At 36.2% G+C, this 25,175-nt stretch overlaps 1 protein-coding gene and 3 pseudogenes across 2 annotated transcripts in view; all 4 read right to left on the bottom strand.

Moving 5' to 3' along the window:
• Positions 1 to 25,175, bottom strand: part of LOC148197457 (putative 3-hydroxyisobutyryl-CoA hydrolase 3) — a 104,763-nt gene that overhangs the window by 19,125 nt on the left and 60,463 nt on the right. The window lies entirely within an intron of this gene.
• Positions 6,647 to 9,781, bottom strand: LOC124845233 (uncharacterized; annotated as a pseudogene).
• On the bottom strand, positions 11,542 to 14,061 carry LOC148197464 (uncharacterized; annotated as a pseudogene). Its single transcript, XR_015780367.1, has 2 exons — positions 12,182 to 14,061; positions 11,542 to 11,861 (listed from the first exon to the last, which is right to left on the bottom strand). The product of XR_015780367.1 is annotated as an uncharacterized LOC148197464 (transcript).
• Positions 18,584 to 21,305, bottom strand: LOC148197463 (uncharacterized; annotated as a pseudogene).

The following is a 25,175-nucleotide window of genomic DNA, read 5'->3' as shown; positions in this document are numbered from 1 at the left end:
ATAATTACACGGTTGGACTTTGGTGTTTGAAGGCACTTAGAAATGGAATAGACTAGAAATGGTATGAAATGACATTGTTAAGGTTAGGTTTCACCTATTTCACTCTTGTGCATACACAATCTCATCTCTTCTTCATCAATTTACTAAAGTCAATCCACAAAAACACTTTAGCCCTAATCCCTTACGTGAAAGAGCCTAGGTTTTCCCTATTAAACTCCAATCCCTTGGAAAATCTAACAAGCAAACCTGCATTAATGAGCTAGGATCTAAGACAACATGTGAATCATCTTCCATCCCTAGAATCAATGAACCACAAGGACTCTTGTTTCAGTTCTAGGTTCCATCTTACGTCCCCATAACTCATGAAACCCAAAAATCAAGTCATGAACGTCCCCATTACATGCAAGCTTTAAGATTAGAAACAAGAATACTAGCAATTGATAGAAAAGGCATATATATAATCAAATCATTCAACAATTACACAAGATTCAAAGGTTACAACTAACCCCAACAGGTTGGTTTTGGCTCTCGATTTCCACGGAGAGCGTTTAAGCTTACAAAATGGCCATGGAAGAGGATGAAGAACCAAAGAGGAAGAAGGGAGTGTTCCCACGAGCCCTAGCAACCCTCCAAGCTCTCCTCTGAGTGAAATGCACCTCCAAAGAACCAAAGACCGCAAATGCTTCTAGACAACTTGAATAAATAGGCATTTTGGCACATCAACAGCGTCACCGCTCAACTGTACCCCAGCTACACCCCATCGGCAGCATTCTAGAGAGTTGGCACTCAGCTGCACACTAGCTGCACCTCAACGACAGCATTCCAGTGACAGAATGCTCAGCTGCACCCCAACTACACCTTAGCGGCAGCATTCCAGAGAGTTGGCGCTCAGCAGCACGCCAGCTGCACCCCAGCCACAACATTCCAAAATTCTCTCTTTTTGTTTTACTTGCTTTTTTGGCTGGTTAAGATCTATACATTGGTGGAGGTTCTTCTAAGCATAATATTAGCTACAAAATAAGGGGATTAGTGATGATATTACACCAATGTAGCCTAAAACACATTTATTTAGGAAACAAGAAAAAAGAAGAGGATTAAGCAAGTTACAAGTTAGAAAGGAGTTGATTTTTCTACTAAAATGATGCTTAGATAATGGTAAGAATTAGCATTATCACAACTTCTCCAACATCTCCATATAAACCATCTTCTGTCTCATCACCATCATGACCAACATCACCAACTAAACCATCTTCACCACCTTCGTCTACATCATCCTCACCACGTTCTTCTTCAACCCCTTCACTAAGTTTACCTTCACCATCTTTACCATCCTCACCTTCTTGACCAACATCATATTCCAACATATTAATATAATCAGGTTCGGACACCATGTGAACCACAAACAAATGAGTTTTACCATTCAATAACGCAATGCTCACGATATGCATTGCTTATATGTCATCACTTAACAATTCCAACCTATCTTTTAATACACGACCACCCAGGGAATACCACAACTCCTTAACATTTCTATATCCCATCTCCTTCAGTATGGCCAAGATTTCAAAATAACTCCATCTATCCGTGTCAACGACCAAGGTACTGGTTTGACCTCCATGGTATTTAAATGACCCATCATTCAGAAACTTACCCCCATGGTGTAACACTACCTCAATATCAGGTTCAGTCATTTTGTTTATTTGACCAACTATTATATGCTTATATAAAACAAAGTGTCACACTACATGCACTTAGTTAATGACCTTCACATGTGTTAGCTGTAAAACCAACGACAAGTGCACCGATCGCAGCGTAGCAAGTGATAAATATCGTTCTCTCCCAAGGGACTTATGCAACACATGACAACTCTTCCTTCCATAACTCAATTAGACATCAAAGTGTACAAAAAACACAAGAAACTCTTTTTGGTATTTTTATCAAACAATTGGTGTGCAAGGAATTTAACATAAAGTATTTACAATTTGTTAAGACTATAATTCATCCATTTCATTCTCATGCATTCACAAACATCTCAACTCCATCCAATAGGTGTTTAATTTCAATTTTAGGTTCAATTCATATTTCTCAATACATCAAGAATCAAAATTCATGCATGGGTGATCAATCCAAAGCAAGCATTAAGCATATAGAAATCGAATACTAACATGAATTGGAAAAGCATATAGCATTAACATCACAAAATACCTAAGAATTCCATGTTTTACAACTAATCTCAACAAATAGGAAAAGCCCTCCATGGTAGAGAACTTAGGGTTCTACAAAATTGAAGAGATATGGAAGAAATTGGACCCAAAGAGAGGATGCACAACCTTTCCCAAGGTTTTTGGCAGCTGCTCCATGCTCCATTTGCGCCTCCCTTCGCATCTCTATCTCCAATTTGTGACCCATCTTCTTACTCAACCCAAAAGGTGCAAAATCACCATTGATGAAGCTTGAAGACCCAAGGAGGAGTGGGAGAGCTTCCCAACACCCCAAACACCCTCCAAGGGCCTCTTCCAATCTCTCTAGGTGAAGAATGAAGTGTAGGAGGAGAAGAATGCTCAAAAAATCGCGAGACCCATGTTTAAATAACTCATTTTGACACATCAGCACCGTCCGCGCTCAGCCCCCTTCCTAGGGTGCCCAAATCTTGAGTTCTTGCTTGTTTTCCTCCACTAAAATTGCTTCCTATTCATTTATTTCACACACTCAAATAAAGAGATTAGAGGTAAAAACAAGCATATACTAAATAAAACACAAAAAAACTAGAAAACACTAAACTTGAGGATAAAACAAGGTAAAAGCTATGAAGGAGTTGATTTATTCACAAAATATATACATAAAAACACGTAAAATCAACCGTTATCAACATGCATCTATTATCAATATTTAATGACCTCCACATGCATGTACATTGTAAAGATGCCACGTTACTAACAACTATGATACCTGTAGCCATACAAAAGTAATCACATGCATTCAATGTATCACCTACAACATTCCATCTTGGCTTAAACCTTAAATCAATATGCATCAACCACAACTTAAACAACAACCACACAGTGAACAAAACCATATCCAAAATAGTACTACGCACTAACAGGACAAAAGCAAAAACAGTCCCCACTAATTAGGGACCAAAACCAGACAAACAGTACCACTACAAATCAAACGTTATTAGGGGGACCACAACACAACAAGGGGGATCACAACACAACATAGTAAGGGGACAAGAAGACAAGATACTTCCATGGGGGAAAGCAACTACATCAAAAACTGATAAAAAGCGTACCTTGGACCTTTTCGCTTCGAACAACTATCATCGCAACATCAATCCTTTTTGCTAAACAATCTCCTTCACTAACCCTTTTCGGTCAACAATCTCCTTCCACACCGTCAACCCTTGCACACCTTGAATCCTTCCAGAACGTCAAAAATCCCCAATCTATGACCTAACTTCTCTAATCTTTTCATTCGAAGATAAAGAAACCCTATAATTTAATTTCCCCAATTTGATATGAAGTTTTTTTCCTTTTCCCTGCCACGTTATTTTTCCTTTTCCCTGCCACGTCAAGTAACCTACCCCAACTCATTGCCACGACCACAATTCTTGCACACCTCACATCCACACTTAGGTCAAAGTTTTCAATTTTAACGCCGTTAAACGATGATGACTTAATTTACACAATTTTCGTTACTTGGGAACCTAATGTCTTCATTTTTAAAACCGGGTACTAAACAGAAATTCAGCTCTTAACTTAGGAACGAAATAAGCTATTAAGCCAAATATTTATGGCTATTTATTGCTTATTGAAATGTATGTACACAAACACATCCACGTGATAACAGGTACAATTCTTTTTCAAAAAGTTGAATTAATTACCATTTACTTTGTGGTCCAGTATATCTCAAATAATCCAAAATTAAATTTTCTTTACAACAGGTGTTTTGGATGTAGGGTTAAGTAACTTCAAACACTTTCACAATTTATTCTTCAAAATCGTTTGGGTAATTGTATCTTTGCTCTGTCTTCTTCTTCACTGTAACCGACCAGGAGTACCCGTCAAAGGTACTCTGATGCTTAAGTCAACAAATAATCCGTACGGGGTCAAGGAAATAGTCTTAAATGCATAGTAAATGCGACCACCTACCTCTTACCTCTAACATTTATTTATAGTTTTTGAGATGAGTTTGAGATTAGTGAAACCTTAATTTCGACCCAACCTCAGCCCATTATTCCTAATCAATATTTACCTTAATCTTTGCTTTGAGAAGACTGATTATCAAGTTGGTCGTTTAGTACTGCTCATGTCCGTCTGGGCTAATTTGTCGAGGTTTTACTTTTCTCTTGGTATCTTACGTCTTTAGGACGTCTAACCGCTCCCTATCCGCCAGGGTCGTCTGAACCTACGTTACATAGGCCTCGTAAGCCCTAAACAACTGTAGTTGGTGTTGGGATTTGTCATGAGTGCCTTTATTGGTGTAGTCCGCTGTAATTTGTTTGTCCAACGCGTTTTGAAAGGTGTTTCTGGTGTAGGGTCAAGTAACTTCAAACACTTTCACAATTTATTCTCCAAAACCGTTCGGGTCTTCTTAACTCCAACCAACCGCAGGTACCCGCCAAAGGTATTCTGATGCTTAAGTTAGCAAATAATTTGTACAGGTCAAGACAATAGTCTTAAATACACAGTAAATGCAATTACCTACCTCTTACCTCTCACATTTATTTATAGTTTTTGAAATGGGCTTGAGATTACTGAAACCTTAATTTCGGCCCAACCTCAGCCCATTACTCTTAATCAATACTTACCTTGATCTTTACTATGAGAAGACTGATTATCAAGTTAGGCCATTTGGTAATGCTCCGTTCGGGTTGATCTGTCGAGGTTTTGCTTTTCTTCTGGTATCTTACGTCTTTAGGTTGTCCAACCAATCCCTATCTTCTGGGGTCATCTGATCCTACGATACCATAGGTCCCTCAAACCCTAGACAATTGTAGTTGGCGTTGGGATTTAACATAAGTGTTTCTATAGATGTAGTCCACTGTAATTTGACAAGACCAATTTGAACTATTTTTAACAAAATATGAAATAATACGAAACTTAAAAAGAAAAACACTTTGAATCACTTTCTTCTCACTTTCTTACCCACTACCGAAAATCTGTTTTTCCACCAACCCAATATTTTCTTCCGTCCACCAATTATTCCTAACGACAGTTTTAACCAATAAAAGCTACCGACACTCATACAATCACCCCATATCTTTTCTTAAATATGTTCTTAAATATGTTCATTAGGGGAATCTTGAAGGGGGCACCAGAGGAAGAAAAGAACGTTTGAAATTCCCCTTCCACACTCTCCATCATCCACCAGTTCAAGAAGACCTTAAACCTCTTTTGGTTCTAAGTGGCAGAATAAGAAACCCTAAATGATTTTTAATTTGGGAACAAAATAAAAGAAGGTTTGGGCTTGGGTCAGCAGCTGCCAGATTTGGGGAACGTAAGTTTTTTTTTAGCTGAAAGAAGAAAACCTAAAGACATTTCACCCTGCTCCAATTTTATTTTTAAATTCCCATTATGCCTTAGAATTAAAATATTAATAATAAAACATCTTTTTGTTTTCTCTGCATTCTCCTTTCTCATTTCCCTCTCTCTCTCACTTCCTCTTTGCTTTTTTTTCTTTTCAGAGTTCTTTCATTTATTCTCACACAATTCTCACATAATTAATTAATTAATTATATTTTAATCTCATTTATTCTCACATTCTCACATTATTAATGGTTAAATATGATTTTAGTTCCTCAACTATTAAATATTTTAGTTTTAGTCTCTCTTTCAAACTTTGTATACTTTGATCATTGTCCTTACAAAAATTATAATTTTTTGTCTTCCAAAACCAACAGCATTAAAATTAGACTGAGCTGTGTGCCACATCACTTTCCATTTTTTTTCAAATGTGTCAATTCTCTCCCCTTTTTGTGTCCCCTTTTTGTGTCCGAGAAAGTTTGATAACGGTAATTCTTATCAATATCTGAGGTTTATTTTATAGACAAAATTAGCTCCCTTTTAACTTATTAGTTGTTTAAATCCTCTTTTTATCTCATTTTAATGTTATTTATATTTTGGACTAATTTGATATAAATTCATCATTAATTCCTTCCTTTATTTTGTAGTTAATATGGTGTTTGGAATAACTTTCCCTTGAACAGCAAAAAGAGAAAGTTTTGGAACGTTGCCGCTGAACTGCCGTAAACTGCCGCTGGGTTGCTGGGGGACTACTGTTGAGCGGTGAAAATCTAGAAACATTGATTATATCTACGTTGCTGTAATTATTCTGTGTTTCAGTTTTTACCTAACATTAACCACCTTTCCAATTTTTAACACATTGAAACATTCCAAATAAAATTTGAGAACATATTGAAAACAAAACCGCCACTGAATCAAGTGTATCATCATCATGCCTGTACCATAAGCGTTTCGATATTCCATTGTCAAAATAACATCTTTATGCATCCAAAACTCACATTAAACCTTAAAATTTTAGATTCTGAAAAATTGGAAATAATATTATTTTCATCCATCACATGCTAGCTGCATAGAAATTCTAAATATAGCTTTAATGTCAAAGATGTTAGCTTTAATGGAAGAGTTGTTAGCTTCAATGGCAGAGATGTCGGCTTTAATAGCACTGAGTTTCCCTCCTAATTCTTCTTTCATTTTCTTAATCCTGGTCAGCCTTTGGTGTATCTGATTTTCCAAAACCATAGTATTTCATTTTGAAAGTTGGGTATAATTATGTGACTATCCTGAGTTGTCCAACGTATATTACCACAACGGAAACAACAAACACACTTATAAATATTCTTTTCTACTCCAACAACGAAGCTAAAGAAGGCAACGAAAGGAGGCTTGACATTATCCGGACTCCAATAATAGCACACACACCGAGAGTGGGCAATTCTTTACGAAACCAAAAACTTACAGAGTTTCCCCTGCTAGAGTGGTCAAACAATTCTGGGATTTTCCAACCTGGAAGAACACAGATTCTCATTGCAGCCTAATCAATGGCCTGTGAAACGGGTCATGTCATATGCATGGTGTGAGTTTGGAAAAAGAAAGACATAGCTAGTTGATGGAATCACTCAAAGAAGATAGACACACCCACCTGCCTGAGTTTTAATGTCAAAGAGTTGGCTTCAATTGGAGAGTTTGCTGCGAAGAACTCATTAATACTCAATGGAAGTCTTCTAATTTCTTGAAGCATCTTGCAGTTGGTGAGGAGCAAAAATTTCAAAAATTGACATTCTTCAATGCTGGCAGGAAGGATTGTAATGTCTAAGTTTTGTAGACATAATGTTGTCAAATTAGGAAAGAACATTGGCAGGTTTTGAAAGAAATTGGACGATTCATTAATTTCAAACATTTTGCCATTCTCCGGAGACTATACTTGAATACCCTCAAGATTTTGCATTGACAGTGGCAGATTTCTTATGGGTATCCACGGGTATCCATATAAGTATCCTAGGTTTTAAAATATTTATAGTTATTTTTTAAATGGATATCGTGCAGATAGCAAATGTATAATAAGTGAATTTTTTTTTTGAATCGGATTATGATAGGTATGATCCGTATCCAATCTGATCCGTTTTCATTCTTGTACACTAATCATAAAATGTGTTCATATTCAACATGTAATACAAGAAATGGAAAGGAATAGGATTCTTACCATGTTTTTCTCCAACACACAAACAATGTCCTCGTAAAACCACTACATATTCCGTTTATGAGGCAGTGTTGTTTGTTGTCTAACTATTTCTTTTCCCATACACCGAATCATGTCATGCATTTCCATAGTTTCATGTGAACATTCCCGAATTTTAATAAGATTTTTCTTCTAGCACTCTCAGACCAAATTTTTGAGGAAATCCTCTAGCTTCAAGCTTATCTGTAACGTATCCTCATAAGCATCCAACCTATAATAGCTAACTCTTAGAACTTCTTGAACATCTCTATTTGGAATTCTCTCATAAGTTTCTAACGCAGATTCCCATGCATCCAAGGTTTTGCCAAACAAATTCGAGCCTATCGTTTCCAAAGCCAATGGAAGGCCATTGGCATAATACATTGCACGCTCTGTGACTTCCTTGTAACATGGATCAACTTCTTTGTTTTTGAAAGCATTCCACTTAAACAATTCAAGGGCTTCCACAAAGTTAATTTCATCGACCATGTACTGTTTTTGAATTCCATGAACATCTAACATATGCTTATCCCTTGTTGTTATGATGATGATGCTACCAGGGCCAAACCAATCAAGTCCTCCGGCAGTTGCATGCAATTGTTCTTTTTTGCTAATATCATCAAGCACAAGGAAGACCTTTTTCCCACAAAGTCTGTGTTGTAGTATTGGAATTCCTCGATGTACATCTCCTAACTTGATATTTCTTTCCCCCACCAACTCAGACAGCATTGTCTCTTGGATATGCACTAGACCATCCTTATCTGATTTCTCCCTGACATTAGCAAGAAAGTGCAAAGCTTCAAATTGATGTGCCATCAAGTTGTACATCGCACGTGAATGAGCTGATTTTCCTATTCCTCCCATTCCATGAATCCCAAGCATGGTCACTTTCTTATCAAACTCACCACCCATGAGTTCTTGTATCTGTTGCATCCGAACTTTCAAACCAACAAGATAATCAGCAATATGCAAGGGAGGTCGATTAAGCTTAGTGGAGATCTCTTCTGTGATCTTTTTCACTATCTCATATTCATATTCTTCGCTGCCATTCATCAAGAGAAAATATGCAATTGGAGCATCTGTATATTCACCGACATTGTAGCACAGAGAAAAGCAAACTTACATGGAAAAAGAGAGAGAGAACAAAGAGAAAGCACCGTGTAAAAAGTAAAGTATATTATTGCTTATGGGTATCTGAAACTTATGTTTACAAAAGGTAAAGGAGTAAATATATATAGAACGGAACTAAACTAAAGGAACTAAAAGAACCAAAAGCTAACTAAAAGTAATCAGTCATTTATTGTATTCTGACAGTCCCCCTCAAGCTTGGCGTAGATGTTGATGATGCCAAGCTTGGAGTTAATGTTGTGAAAGGTAGAAGGAGGAAGAGGCTTGGTCAGAATATCAGCAAGTTGTAGTGTAGTGTGTATAGGAAGGAGCTTGACAGTGTCGTCTTGAACCTTTTCCCGAATGAGATGACAATCAATTTCAATATGTTTCGTACGTTCGTGAAAAACTTGGTTGGTAGCAATTTTTATAGCAGACATGTTATCACAGTAGGTGGTAGCAGGCTGGGAGAGTGGGAGGCGAAGGTCCTTCCTAAGATTGGTGAGCCGTTCACAGACAGTTTGAGCAAGAGCGCGATACTCTGCTTTTTGGATTTCCAGGAGATAGGCAAGTTACCCAAGTAGACAATGTATCCAGTGGTTGATTTGCGGGTATCAGAGCATCCAGCCCAGTCTGAATCACTGTAAGCTTGCAGAGTGAGATTGTTAGTTGCACTTAAAAGTATACCTTGACCAGGAGTCCGCTTTAAATAACGCAGGATTCTGAAGGCTGCTTGATGATGGAGTTTGGTGGGGGCAGCGACATACTGGCTTAGACGATGTACAACATAGGTTATATCCGGGCGAGTGTTGGTGAGGTAAATAAGTCTTCCGATTAAGCGTCTAAAAGCAGCGAGATCTTCAAGAGGATCACCTTCAGAGGATATTTTGGTGGAGAAATTCATTGGAGTGCTGACAGGTGCTGCATCAAGCATCCCTGTTTCTGTGAGAAGGTCCAACGCATATTTTCGCTATGACAGAAGGATGCCTTCTTTGCTTCTAGCAACCTCGAAACCCAGAAAGTAAGATAGATTACCAAGATTCTTTATTTTAAATTGATCATCAAGCATGGTTGTAATGGTATCAATATCATGTATGTTGTTACCAGTAAGTATGATATCATCAACATAAACAAGTATTATAGTGATATTATCCCCACTATGTTTGGTAAAGAGAGAGTGGTCACCAGATGTTTGTGAAAAATTGTGAGAGAGAAGAAAAGAGGAAAACTTGGCATACCACTGCCTGCTAGCTTGTTTTAAACCATAGAGGGATTTGTGGAGAAGACAAACCTGGTTTTTACCTGGGGCAGTGATCCCTGGTGGCAGCTGCATATAAACTTCTTCACTTAAATCACCATGTAAGAAGGCATTGTTGACATCTAACTATCGTAGAGGCCAATTTTGAGACGCTGCTAAAGATAAAATAAAGCGAACACTGGTTAGTTTAACTACAGGGGAAAAAGTGTCAAAGTAATTAATACCCTCCATTTGAGTGTAGCCCTTGGCAACTAGGCGAGCTTTGAATCGATCTATGGTCCCATCAGGTTTTTGTTTTGTTTGTACACCCATTTGCACCCTATGGCCTTCTTGTTGGGGGGAAGGGTGGTGATGGTCCAAGTTTGGTTGTGCTCAAGAGCAACAATTTCTTCCTGCATAGCTTGTCGCCAATGAGCATGCTTCAAGGCCTCCTTGTAATCCTTGGGATCAACCAGACTATCTAGAGAAAAAATAAAGGCTTTATATAGAGATGATAATCTGTCAAAAGTCAAAACACTTTCAATAGGGTATTTAGTGTTAGTGGTGCTATAAGAAGATATCTGGAAATCTTTTAGGTAGGCAGGGGGTTTTCTAACTCTAGTGGTTCGTCTAGGAGTATGATGTTCTTCTTCTGTATTATCCTGGATATGGTTATCAAGAATGGGCAGATTATGAGCTGGAATAATAGGGTGAATATGGTCATCATCATAAACAAATTGAGTATTATGTATAGGCAGAGAAAAGGAAAGGTCAAAAGCATCATTATGAGTGGTATTAGGAAATTCAGATTCAATAGAAATGACATTGCGAGAAATTTTAATATCATGTGTGATAAGATCATAGGTAATGTAACCTTTTGTAGTGGGATGTAGACCAAGAAATAGACTAGGTTTGAACGGGGATCAAGTTTCTTCCTATTGGCTTGAAGGGTACTAACATAGCAAAGACAACCAAAAACTTTTAATCTAGAAAAGTCAAAATCTTTCTGATATAACATGTCATGTGGTGAGCTATTATTGAGAAAAGGGGTAGGCATGATGTTAATAAGCAAAGCAGCATAGTTAAGAGCATAGGTCCAAAAATGAATGGGAGTTTTGGAATGAAAAAGTAAAGCTTTAGTTACATTTAAAAGATGTTGATGTTTCCTCTCAACTATACCATTTTGTTGAGGGGTTTCAATGCAAGATGTTTGATGAATAATGCCTTCTAAATTGAACAATTCTGTCATAGCAAACTCATTTCCATTATCAGACCTAATGGTCTTGATGCTGACTTTGAATTGGTTTTTAACATATGCAATAAAATGAACAATATGTTGGCGAGTTTCATATTTGCTTTTCATTAAATGAATCCAAGTGTATCTAGTATAATCATCCACTATGGTTAGAAAATATCTATAAGAGTGCAGTGAAGGATTGGAACAAGGTCCCCAAATATCAATGTGAATAAGATCAAAAGCATTTAAGGAATGAGAGGTACTATGAGGAAATGGCAACCTTTTTTGTTTGGCAGTATGACATGCATTACAATTATCAGTTCTTGAGTCTATGTAGCTATGCTTTTGTTTTAAAATTTCTAATCTGCTATCAGATAAATGGCCTAGGCGATTGTGCCAAATATTTTTACAAGCCGATCTAGGTATATGATGTTTTTCAACAGAATGAACAAATATGTGTGTAGTGTTGATAGGGCCACGAAAGATGTACAGCCCTCCATGTATCTCAACTGAACCAATCTTCTTGTTGGTTGTCAAATCCTGAATAAAATAGGTTGAGTTAGTAAATATAATGCGTAAATGATTGTGTGCAACCAATTTAGATATGGAGATGAGGTTATAGCAGAAATCCGGAATAAAAAGAACATCTTTGAGAAGAATTTTTTCACTGATTTTAACAGTTCCTTTATAAGTGGCTGTGGTTTTCATGCCATTAGGAAGGTTAATGGTTACAGGAGTAATCTTTTCATGAGAATACAAGTGAATAAGAGAGGAGACAACATGATCTGTTGCGCCAGAGTCCAAGATCCAGGAGATAATACCTTGGTCTTCATGTGAATTAAGGTTAAAAGTGGTTGTACCTGAATTAGTAGAGTTAGAGATCATGGAACTGATTTGGCTGGATGATGTTGCTCCTGTATCATTAGGATGTTTGATAAGAGCCATGAGAGCTTGGTATTGTTGTTGAGTCAAACGAACTTCTGGATTAAGGGCCTCCCCAAGATCATCATTTTTGGTATCTTGACTGTTGGTCAAAAGAGTCTTGCTATTATGAAATTTATGACCAGGAGGAAATCCGTGTTTCCTGTAGCAGACGTCGATGGTGTGGCCATTTTTCCCACAATGGGAGCAAGTCTTTCTTCCAGTAGAATTTCTGTTATTGGGGAAGCCACGTTTCTTGAAGCAAACTAAATCTGCGTGGCCATTCTTGCCACAATAAGAACAAACAGAGGTACTAACAGCGGCAACACTTTTTATTTCTAATCCATTAAGACAGGTATTATTCATGACTTGCCTTTCTTGCTGCACAACATATGAAAAAGTTTTCGAAATAGGAGGCATAGGGTCCATTAACAAAACATGAGATTGGATATATATTACCATATTGTTCGTTCAAACCACGGAGAAACTGTAAGACCCGATCCTCCTACTTTCTTTGTGAGAGAATGGAAACCAATTTGCAAGAACATCTAACTTCACAGCAGCAAACTAGTTCAGGACGAAAACACTCAAGCTCATCCCATATAACGCGAAGTTTGGTGAAAAACTCAGTCACAGTACTGTCTCCTTGTTTCAAAGTCGCTGCTTGATTTTGTCATTCAGAGATACGTAGGAGGTCTCCTTGAAAGAATCTTGATTTTAGATCATCCCAAATGGCTTGGGCACTATCCATCCAGAAAATGCTATGGCGGATGTCTGGAGAAACGGAATGAACCAACCATGAGACCACCATATTATTGCATCTTTTCCAGGCATCGTAAATGCTGTCTTCCTTTTGCGGTTGTTCAGTGGTTCCATCAACAAATTGGATTTTGTTCTTGGCACTTAGGGCAGTGAGGATTGACTTGCTCCAAGCATGGTAGTTGGTAGATTCAAGGAGAGGGGAAACCAGTGGGACAACAGGGCTTTCACTTAGATGGAGGTAGAGAAAGCTAGAGTATTGGGTATGATCGTCGGTCATTGTGCAAGAAGCCTGTGAAGAAGTGAACCAAGAAAACAGAAAGAAGATCAAGAAAAGAAAAGAAAATAAAGGAAAGAAAGATTCAGAGTGGCGCAATAGAGCTCTTCAAATGAAGAGCTCTGATACCATCAAGAGAAAATATGCAATTGGAGCATCTGTATATTCACCGACATTGTAGCACAGAGAAAAGAAAACTTACAGGGAAAAAGAGAGAGAACAAAGAGAAAGCACCGTGTAAAAAGTAAAGTACATTATTGCTTATGAGTATCTGAAACTTATGTTTACAAAAGGTAAAGGAGTAAATATATATAGAACGAAACTAAACTAAAGGAACTAAAAGAATCAAAAGCTAACTAAAAGTAATCAGTGTATTCTGACAATTCATACAAGAGCAATCAAATCACTGTCACATTGGCAAATCAGAGAGACTATTGCTCTATACTGATAATTTGTTACAGAGATGACTTACCCAGTTTTGAAATGCAAACCAGACAAACCTTTTAACTCAAAGCACTGTAAAGATTACCAGTGAAACCAAAACGGGTATCTGCACCACGAAAACTAAGAAAAACATCATAACTGTATTTTGACACAAAAGAAGTAGAAGAATGTGCTTGTTTCTGAGCCATGATAGCGAAACTCGCAAAATGCTTTGGCTTTTGTTTCGTGCGTTCAATTGATCATATAAGGGTTTAACTTTGCTTTCTTCTTGTTCATATATACTACGTTTTCTTTTCGTTTATCTTTATTTCCACAGATTATAACTGCTATGTCGTAACCTTTTTTAGAATTGATTGAAACCAGGGTAAACAACGGAATAGCTTATAATATAATCAACCCACATTTCTTATATAGGATAAGCTGACTCATTTATAATTAATTACTTATTAGTATTTTATCCATATTAAATGAAAATAAATATATAAAAAAGAGAGTGATATATATATATATATATATATATATATATATATATATATATATATATATATATATATATATATATATAGATTCTCATCTTCATACTCAATTTATAAAAAAATATTAATCAAACTTATATCCAACCAATATAAATATTCTCCAAAAAAAAAAAAGTTATGATAAATTCAAGTAATACAAACATCACAAATGTATTTGCAAAGAAGATTTTTTCCAAGCGTGAAATGATTCTTCCAGTGGTTCGAATTAATGGTATAGTTATACTAAAACCCATTAATTATTAATTATCGGATAAGTTGTTGAACTGTAATACATATAATTATTAAATCTGGAATACTTTTTTTTTTGGTAATTTTTTACTTCGTAATTTGGAATGAATATTTAGATCATAAAATACATTTACATGTATTCTCGATGGCACAGTTCAAAATTCCTAATTTTATATTGCGTACTTTAGAATATATTTATAAATGTAGTTAAACTTAAAAATATATTCGGAATTATATAATTTTAAAATGTAATTTATAATACGTAATTTAATTAAAGATATGAAATTATAACTATAATTCAAATATGTATGAATTGAATTCCTGGTAGTAACTATAACTATAATTAATTACACTGACAGCCATCGGTGGTATGAATAAATTTCATTAATTACACAGTAAATTTTGTTGTATTAATAGAATTCCTATGTATGAATTGAATTCCTGGTAGTAATTCATTTTAGATAAGATCATGCAAAAGTAAACCTATGGCCATTATAAGTTATAATGTTTATTTTCAGTTTAATTTGATGAACCTTTTGATGTGCAAAGGAAATAGGAAATATCTATGGCTATTTATTGTGTATTAAAATGTATGTACACAAACACATGCACGTGATGATAGGTACAATTCTTTTTCAAAAAGTTGAATTAATTACCATTTACTTTGTGGTCCAATATAACTCAAATAATCCAAAATTAAAAATTCTTTATGACAGGTATGTAACAATGATTGGTTTAACAGTGGGTCAAATCAAATAACCTTTTATTTTAATTGAAATTAAATATATATAAATTTCTAAAGAGGTGTAAAGGACAAGAGTTTTATTAGAAAATATCATAAATGCATTCTTACCTTAATATTATTTAGTTAATTTTTTTACTTGTATACTACTAATTTCTTTTCCCTTTTCATAATTAGCAAGTTTTTGAATAAATAAATATGTTTCACTGAAGATAAAAAAAAATTAATATCTCAAATTTGAAACATTTAAATGTGTAGTTATTTAAATCACATGCATATATTTATAGTTATTATATTATATTATATTTTTTAAAAATTGTGATTCCTAACTCGTTCATGACATTCAATCTACATTAAATGTTGGTTTTATTATTTGATACCGATTTTAATAGGTTTCTTATTAATAAACGGATATTTAGTATTGTTTTTGGCTAAACAAATATATCCTTTAATGTCTAAATTATTATAATTTTTGCTAAGTTTTTGGATTTTCATATGTATGTTATATGCAAATTTCATATAATTATATATGGGAATGAATTATTATTTCGAAATATATGTTTAGGATGATTTTATAGATAAATATGAGTTACTGAGTCGAAGAAAATTATACCCTAAACCTTATTTGTGTGTATTTATTTGTATGTCTATATTTTTGTATGTATATGTATTTATATATATATATATATATATATATATAAAATTAAAATTAAATATTATATTTTAAATGTTTATGCTTTTTTTACATATTTCTTCTTAGACTTTCATAGTTGTTTTAGATTATAGTTACAAAATTAAATAATATTGATTTTGTGATTTATTTTTCAACTACACATTGGTGGGATTTGTACATGTAACGTGCAGGAAAATTTCCACTACACATTCATATAATTAGTTTCCTTTCGTTCATCTCAATCTTTTCTTCAAAAGCAAAGTTATACACTTTTTTTCTTATGATTTTTTTTCTGACATAACACATATTCCTTTTACATTTACCAAGATACATACTGTGCGTTTTATTTACCAATAGTATACTTTTTTTGTTAGATAAGAATTCGCGGTTTCTGAGAAACCGAATTCTAACTTATATACTTTTTCTTTTTTTCTTTATGATGCTAGGTTAGAATTCGAGTTTCAGGAAAATCGAATTCTAAGTTAATTTTTTTTTAATCTTAGGTCATAATTTTAAGTTTGAATATTTTTTTAAAAACTTTTATTTTTTTAAGTATTTATGTATAGAAAAATACTTAAATGATCTTTTTTTCTCAATAATTCAATGGTTTAATGTTTTTATTAGTGTATTAAATAGCATCCTTGACCATTAAACTCACTCACCCATCTAAAATAAGAAACATGAAACAATAACTTCAAAGTAAACTCATTTAGAAAGCTTAGCAAAACATATTTTTTGGGAAATTAACTGCATCTTCTACAGTGGTCTAAAATTGATGGGTTGATAGTCATTTGAAAGGTCTTTGAGTCTAGATTCCAATAAAACAAGAATCAACTAATTTAGAGTTTGGTGGAGAAAGTTAAGAACAAAACAACCATCAAAGGTCAGAGTTAGCAAGAATATATAAAGCGTTAACTTTAACAAATTAACTGCACCTACTCAGATGTCCAAAAATTACAAATTAAGAGTCATTGTAATGCTTGTTGAGTCCACTTTCTAATAAAAAGATAATCACATCATTTGGAGTTCGGTGGAGAAAGTTATGAGCAAAACGACCACCAAAGGTCATAGTTGGCAGGAATATATAAAGCGTTAACTTTAACCAATTAACTACAACTACTCAGATGTCCAAAAATTACAAATTAGTAGTAATTGGAAAACTTGTTGAGTCTACTTCCTAATAAAAAAAGAATCACATCATTTGGAGGTCGGTGAAAAAGTTATCATTAAAATAGCCAGCAAAGCTCAAGGTTGACAACATGTTATTTTGGTCATGTCACCAACAATTGGTCTTTCCTCAACCAAGGACTCCCCAAAACAAATTTTTCAGTCTCTACTCACACTTAAACATTAAAAAGAACTCTCATCCATCAAAGAAATATGAAAAAATTAAGTAAAATTCATATGGCTACCTATGTGCCCATAATTGGCTCCTACAGCACAAGTTTTTGTACAAAACTAGATTTTTGTTCGTGTAATCGTTTATAGGGTCCTTGTAATCGATTACAATGACCAAAAAGGCCTAAACTTGATTACCAAGGCATAAATTGAAAGCTCTTTGAGTCTAGATTCCAACAAAACAAGAATCAACTCATTTGGAGTTCAGTGGAGAAAGTTATGAGCAAAACAACCACCAAAGGTCATAGTTGACAGGAATATATAAAGCGTTAACTTTAACAAATTAACTGCAGCTACTCAGATGTCCAAAAATTACAAATTAGTAGTCATTGGAAAGCTTGTTGAGTCTACTTTCTAATAAAAAAAGAATCGCATCATCTGAAGGTCGGTGAAAAAAGTTATTATTAAAATAGCCAACAAAGGTCAGAGTTGACAACATGTTATCTCAGTCAAATTGCAATTGGTGAGTTACATTCCCACATCTGGTTACTACAATACAAGTTTTTGTATAAATTCAAGTTTTTTTTCATGTAATTTTTTATTGGGTCCTTGTAATCGATTACAAGGGACAAAATGGACTACACTTGTTTTAGAACATCACCTAACTTGGTTATCACACCAACATTGGGTCTTTCCTCCACCATGGACTGCCCAAACCTCTATTTTCAAGGTCTACTCATACTTAAACACTAAAAAGAAGTCTCATCCGTTGAAGAAATATGAAAAGATTACAAAATTTATTTGGCTACTTGTGAGGCCACAACTGGCTTCTACAGCATAAGTTTTTGTACAAAACCATAATTTTTTTCGTGTAATCGATTACAAGGACCTTGTAAACGATTACACGAAAAAAATTCTGGTTTTGAACGAAAACTTGTGCTGCAAGAGCCAGTTGTAGGCACATAAGTAGCTAAAGAAATTTTTTCATATTTTTTCAAGAGATAAGACTTATTTTTAGTGTTTAAGTGTGAGTAAAGCTTCAAAACTGAGGTTTGGGGAGAAAGTTAAGAGCAAAACAACAAGCAAAGGTCAGAGCTGACAAAAATATATAAAAACATAGCTTTAAGGAATTAATTGTACCTATGGTGGTTGATGGTATGTTTTGGGTCAATTTTTCAATTTATTGATAGAAGACACGATAATTAACTGTTATAGAGGACGAAGTTATTGACATCAATAAATGGAATATTTTCTTTAATTTTAACATAATTGTCTTGCATAACAAAGTCTGAAATACGGTTGACATTATGACTACATTGAACATTAAAACTAGTAATTAACTAATCATTCTTGATAATGGGATGTGGACCCTCTAATGCCAGGATTGTGAGGACAATGATTTCTTGTGTGGCCAGGGGTTTGACAGTATGAGCAATTTCGTGGGTGTGCTCGTTCCCTGATGTCCATTTCAGTCCTGATTCTGGATGATTTTGGTCGACCCTTTGCATTCCTTTTTGTGGTTGGATGAGGCCAAATTTCTGTGCCTTGGTATGGTGGCCAATATTCTTCATGTCGTAGCTCCCCAAACATATTATTATACACTTTCATTATGACATCCAACCTGTAGTAGGGACTAATGTAAATGTTAAAGTCGTGATAAGCATGTTTGCAAGCTGCTAAGACATGTGAACACGGTAGATGAATCTTTTGAAACTTCCCACAATCACACCATCGTTCATCCAATCTGACAACAAATTTTCCTGCAGGTCGTATTTCTCTTGGGTTTACCATCTCCCCGACTTTGAATCTTGTTGTATTTCTATCAAATTCAACAACCTTGTGGGTGTTTGATTTACAACATCCTGTAAGACCTTCGTGGCATTTTCAGAATAGACATGACCAACACTTATCATTGCAGTTATCTGTTTCCCTCTTTCTGTGAAAAAGGAGTTGCATCTTATGTATGTGGCCAAAACTATGGAGGAGATTGGTAAATTTATTGTCTTCTTCAAGACTGAGTTAATTGTTTCGGCTAGATTTGTCGTTAGGTGACCTCATCTTCTGCCTTCATCATACGCAAGTGTGAATTGTTCTCTTGGAATTTGATCAATCCAATTATTTTCCTTAATGATATTGTAGTAATAGTTACATCGCGGCTCAGTCATTGCATATGCTGCAAAAATAATTAAGAAAATAGTAATGATTACGGATAACGAAGAATAATAAAGACGAAATTTAATTGGTTAAAGATTTTTAAAAAGAAGTAGTTACCCATGTTGACAAGGTCCTTCTTCAAACTTGTATCCCTGAATCTTCGGGTGAAATTTTGTACAATGTGTCGAATGTAATACACATGCACACATTGTCCTTCTGCCCACCCACTGGTTGGTCTATTGAATGTTGCACTAATGGAGTTGTGGCGATCCGAAATTAAGCACAAGTTTTGTTGAGGTGTGACATGTCTCCTAAGGTTTTTTAGTAAAAACAACCAAGCGTCTGCTGTTTCACCCTCAACTATAGCAAAAGCAATGAGAAGTATGTTGTTTCTCCCATCTTGAGCCACAACCACCAAAAGAGTCCCCCTATATCTTCCATATAGGAATGTTCCGTCCACTTGCACCAACGGTTTGCAATATGGGAATCCATCAACACAAGGTTTGAAGGTCCAAAAAAGTCTTTTGAAATATTGTTGGTTTTGACGGATCTCTTGGCCATCAGTAATTGGTTGTGTTTTCAATTTGTACACAAAGCCGAGAAGAAAAGTTTGCATTGCTTGTAGTAGGCATGGTAATTTGTTGAACGATTTTTCCCAATTCCCATACACATGTTCAATTGCATGTTGTTTAGCCAACCAAGCCTTTCTATAGAATGTAGTGTAGCCCATAGAAGTCTGGATGGAAGCAATAATTGTTGCAATTGGTGTGGATGGGTCAGATTCCACCATCTCACGTATGTGATGGGAAATGATTCGTGATCCCAACCTATTGTAATCTTGTGTGATGAGTTGTGTGGCACATGTGTGTGCACCATCAATTTTTCTTATTTCCCAAACTTGATCTCGTGTATGCAGGATGGCTTGACAATTCCATGGGCACTGTTGATGTACACATTGCACCCTCAACCTTGTTGTGTTAGAATGTGTCGTTTTATATGTACAATGGCTTTGTATGTGAAATTTGTTTAGAGCATCAATGACTTGTTCCTTGGTTTGGAACCTCATTCCCTGAGTCAATGTTCCAGGTTGATGGTCGAAAGTTTCATGCAAAACCGAATGGTGATCATATGCATGAGGATATTGTTGTAGATGTGAGGAAAATTCTTCATAGGATTGGAAGTGTTGGGGTGGGTTGTATGGAATAGGTGTAAAAGGTTGTTGTTGTTGTATGAAGGGGATATCTAAGTGTTATTCTTCATCATGATCGTGTTGGCTTAGGATTTCATCCTCATCCTCACTAAATGGATCTAATGACGATGAAGGTAAGCCTAATGTTTCATTTTCTTGTAAAGTATGAGGAGATAAGGGTTCTGTGTTATGATGTGGGAGATTTTGGAAAAGTTGTGAAGTGGATGGACCGGTTAATAGTTCGGTGTATGATTGTATCTCATTTTGCCATTCCCCTAAATATGTGTTGTTAAAGTCAAAAGAGTGATGTATGGGTTGGGTAGGTGACGATGGTTCATCTTGGGTAGACTGTGTTCCAAAAATCGGTACGGAAGATGAAATACCTGTAGTATAGGTGGAATAAAGTTATATGCATGTTAAAATTGGGTTGGCCTCTGTGATGTCGATTGCACCTTCTAAGTCATCGTCATCTTGAATCTGAGTGGTTGTGAAGGTGATATGTCTGCCAAATATTTGAGTTGGAAAACTAAAGTGGAGGATTGGAGGTGGATGGGTTGGATCTCTGTTCGACTTCTGTAGTAGTATCTGTATTAATCTAGACAACGTAAAACCTCTGTGAATGTGAATCATGATTTTGGTGTCCGATGTAAACAAAACACCACTTTCAGGATCAGAAACAATGTCGCCATTATCGTATATGCATGCGTAGATGGAAGCTGCCATTTTAAGTTGTGGTAGAAGATGTTTGAATGGAGAAGAACAACACAATGAAGAGTAAATTTAGATGTTTCAATGTGTTTATTGTAAATGGTTGATAGGTGCATGTTTTATAGGTAAAAGTTGCATAGTAGCTTAGTTGATGATGTCACTTGCAATAATACATTCATTTACTAATGTGTTGACTAACATCAGATAAGTGGAGTAACGATAAATAAGATGCATTACTTCAATACATTTTTCGAAAATAAGATAGTTCATCCTCAATCGAGATTTACTGAGAAATTGAAGTTATTCATCAAATCGTAATAAACTTTATTAGAGGTTGTGTTTGGTTGAATTGGTGTAATGAATGTCATGATCTCAACATGAACTTGCACAGCCTTTTGTGTTGCCATAAAAAATATTGCCTCCAAGTCGTCATCTGCAGAAATTATACATGACCGATAATGTGCAGTGCCACCACATATGTAGATTGGTAACCTGTATTGTAATTCAACTTGATATTGGTTTAGTGCAGACATGTTGAAGTGGTTGAGGATTGCTTGCTTCACTTCAACAATATTCATCGTATCAACAATGGTGACCCAAGCTGTTTGGCAACTAATGTATGTTTCAGAATAGTTTTCTTCTGTGAAGATAGTGCCATTGAAGTGCACTAACACAGGTAATGGTGTAGATGTCATGGTTGTTTACAATGATTTTTTAGTCACTTGATTGGATTGATGGAATAAGGCAGAAATTCCTTCATTTATAGGTTGAGATGTTGATTGTGCACACTGTGTGTCACTTTAATGTAAGGGTTAAAAATAAATAAGTAGAGGTGAATGGGTGCATTTATTGTTCTCACACATGTTGAAGGTCTGAGAAGTCACGCTCAATGTTTTGTCCACATTTACACCACTTTGTATGAAGCAACTGACATTTATTGTTTCCATGTGCAAAAGTTAATTATTTTCATGCATAGTACGCATGGCTGGATGTCATTTTCTTTATGGATGGAGATTTTGGTGAATTTAATGGGGTCTACAAAATTTGATTTAATAGTACCCATTCACTTTTGCCATGTGAAATATGACTATTTCAATGCACGCGAGAAGTACTACTCATTCTTCTTTTTCAACACATCTTTCCAATTCAACTTTATTATAAATATTATTAAATTATTCATTTCTTTAGTATTATTATTATATTATTTAATAATAAAACAAAAATGATGTTGTATCTAACGTGTACATGTGAATGTAGCATGGACATGTGAATGTGGTGTTGTTAAAGAGTTATGCCAATGTCAATTATTTACTTGCTTTTGGTCATATGCAAATTTATTACCTATGCAGACTTTGGCCATGAGATATACAAAATTTCATATCATTGTTGAAGTAAGAGATTGTCATATTTTTTGCTAACTTTAATCCAACGGATGACATTGAATTCATGTAGTGAGCAATTGTCTACATATATCTCCAATTGTGGTTGTTCATAACATCATCACATATTCATATTATTGCCATTAATTAAATCCTAGACGACCAAAACACTTCAAAGATGTTGTTGTGGAGGCAAGAAAAACATAGAGCTTCGTATATTGCATCCATGGTATGTTATTTTTGTTTTTCATAAACTTAAATTCCAATTAACATTTTTCCTAAACTTTCTTTTCTTGTTTAATTTTAGGATGCAGAGGGCAGCATTATCTCTTCATACTGCCATTCGATGCTTGAACCACATGCTGTAGTTGCTTCTGTTATAGAGGAAGTTGGGTTTGGTGTTGTACCTAAATTGAGACACTTAAAAGTAGATCACAGGTTAGTTACAGCGTTGGTCGAAAGGTGGAGGCCTGAGACACATACTTTTCATCTTCCAACTGGAGAATGCACAATTACCTTGCAAGATGTGTCACTACAATTGGGGCTTAGAGTTGATGGTCCTCCAATAATTGGATCTACAATGTTTGATTGGGAAGATATGTGTGATACGTTGTTAGGGATTACACCGATTAAGGGGGAGTCCCTTGTTGGATCTACGGTGAAGCTAAAGTGGTTGCGGAAAAATATGTTGCATGTACATGACGACTCAAGTCTTGACGAAATACATGCCCATGCAAGGGCATATATATTAGGACTAATTGGAGGGGTTCTTATGCTTGATAAAATAGGTAATAAAGTACACTTAATGTACTTGAATTTCTTAAGTAATCTTCGCAGAACTCGACGATATAGTTGGGGGTCTGCTTGTTTAGCTGTGTTGTACAGGGAGATGTGTAGAGCAACAGATCGACATTCAAAGACCATGGGTGGTTGTGCATCGTTGTTACAATCGTGGGCATGGTTTCGTATGCCCTATATTGCACCAATTTCGCGATTGCAATTTAGTTTCCCACTTGTATGTCGATGGAGCGGAGGTCGTGTTTTGACCTTTCGAAATGTCCCCCACAATGATTTAATCGGATACCGATCAAGGCTAGACCATATAGAACATAATCAGGTAACATTGTATTTGTCATTCAAATATTTTTTGATAAAAAATGAATCAGACAATAATGGTCCATTGACACAGTTTACATGGGCTCCGTATGGGTTCTTATGCCCCTACTCCTAGACCTCCACATGGAAGGAGAAATCCAACTAGGAATAGGTGTAACACCCCGACAAATTACAGGGAACATTGACTGCCCCCACACATCACCACGTGGTGCCCACTGATAGGTGAAAAGTTTACTTGTTTTTGTTGCTTATATTGTGGGGCTTTTGAGTAAGTTTTAGTGTTAATTCTCATGAAAAGTGTATAATTGTTGATATAAGTATAATTTTGATTGTTTAAATGTTTTTGATGCTTTTGTTGTTTATTTTGATGAAAAATAAGGATTGGATATCATAAAAGACTTGGACCAGGCCTAATGGACGCTAATTTATCGAGAGGTTCGCGCCCGGGCGCGAGATAGAAAGGGGCGCCCGGGCGCCACTTAGAAGAAAAGGGACGCTCGTCGCAAATGAGCGGACGCTCGTCCAGCATGCAGAGGACGCTCGTCCAGCGCGCAGAGGACGTTCGGCAGAGGACGCTCGTCCAGAGTGAGGACGCTCGTCCAGCGCTCGTCCAACGCTCGTCCAGCAGAGGTCGCTCGTTCGGCAGAGGACGCTCGTCCAGAGTGAGGACGCTCGTCCAGCATGCAGAGGACGCTCGTCCAGCATGCAGAGGACGCTCGTCCAGCGCGCAGAGGACGTTCGTCCAAAGCGCACGCTCGTCCAGAAATGGGACGTTCGTCTGCAGGAGGGCGCTCGTCCAGCACGCTCGTCCGCGCACTCGTCCAGAAGTTGGGACGCTCGTTCAGATAGTGGACGCTCGTCCAGTCGTCCAAGACGTTCACCATAGTGCACGCTCGCCCAATGTACACCCTCGTCCAAGTGGACGCTCGTCCACCTCGCGGCCGCTCGTCCAGAAAATTTGACGTTCGTCCAGCGCGCCCAACGCTCGTCCAGGGTCGCTCGTCCTGGGCCGCTCGTCCAGAAAATTGGACGCTCGTCCAGAATTGGGCCGCTCGTCCAGAATTTGGACGCTCGTCCAGAATTGACCCGTGACTCAATTATTGTACCCTTCTTTATATCAGACTCCAGAGGCAGTTGCCAGGGGGATCTGGAACGGGGAGAAGACCAGGGACGCTGCTGCAGCTGCTCCAAGGGGCTTCCATGGTGGAAAAACTCCAATTTCCACCATCCAATCCATCATTTCTCTCTTCTATGTTGTATATGTGTAGCTAAAACCCCATTTCACTGGGGTTGAGAGTAAATTTCTGAACTCTTTGTAATTTCTCTATTAATGCATGATCTTGTATGAATTTTGTGTTCTATCCTTATTTTTCATGCTTTTGATGGAAAT

This window comes from Vigna umbellata, chromosome 6, assembly GCF_029865625.1.
Source record: "Vigna umbellata cultivar VRB3 chromosome 6, Vumbellata_1.0, whole genome shotgun sequence".
NCBI lineage: Eukaryota > Viridiplantae > Streptophyta > Magnoliopsida > Fabales > Fabaceae > Vigna > Vigna umbellata.
This window is presented reverse-complemented; position numbering and strand designations above follow the sequence as displayed.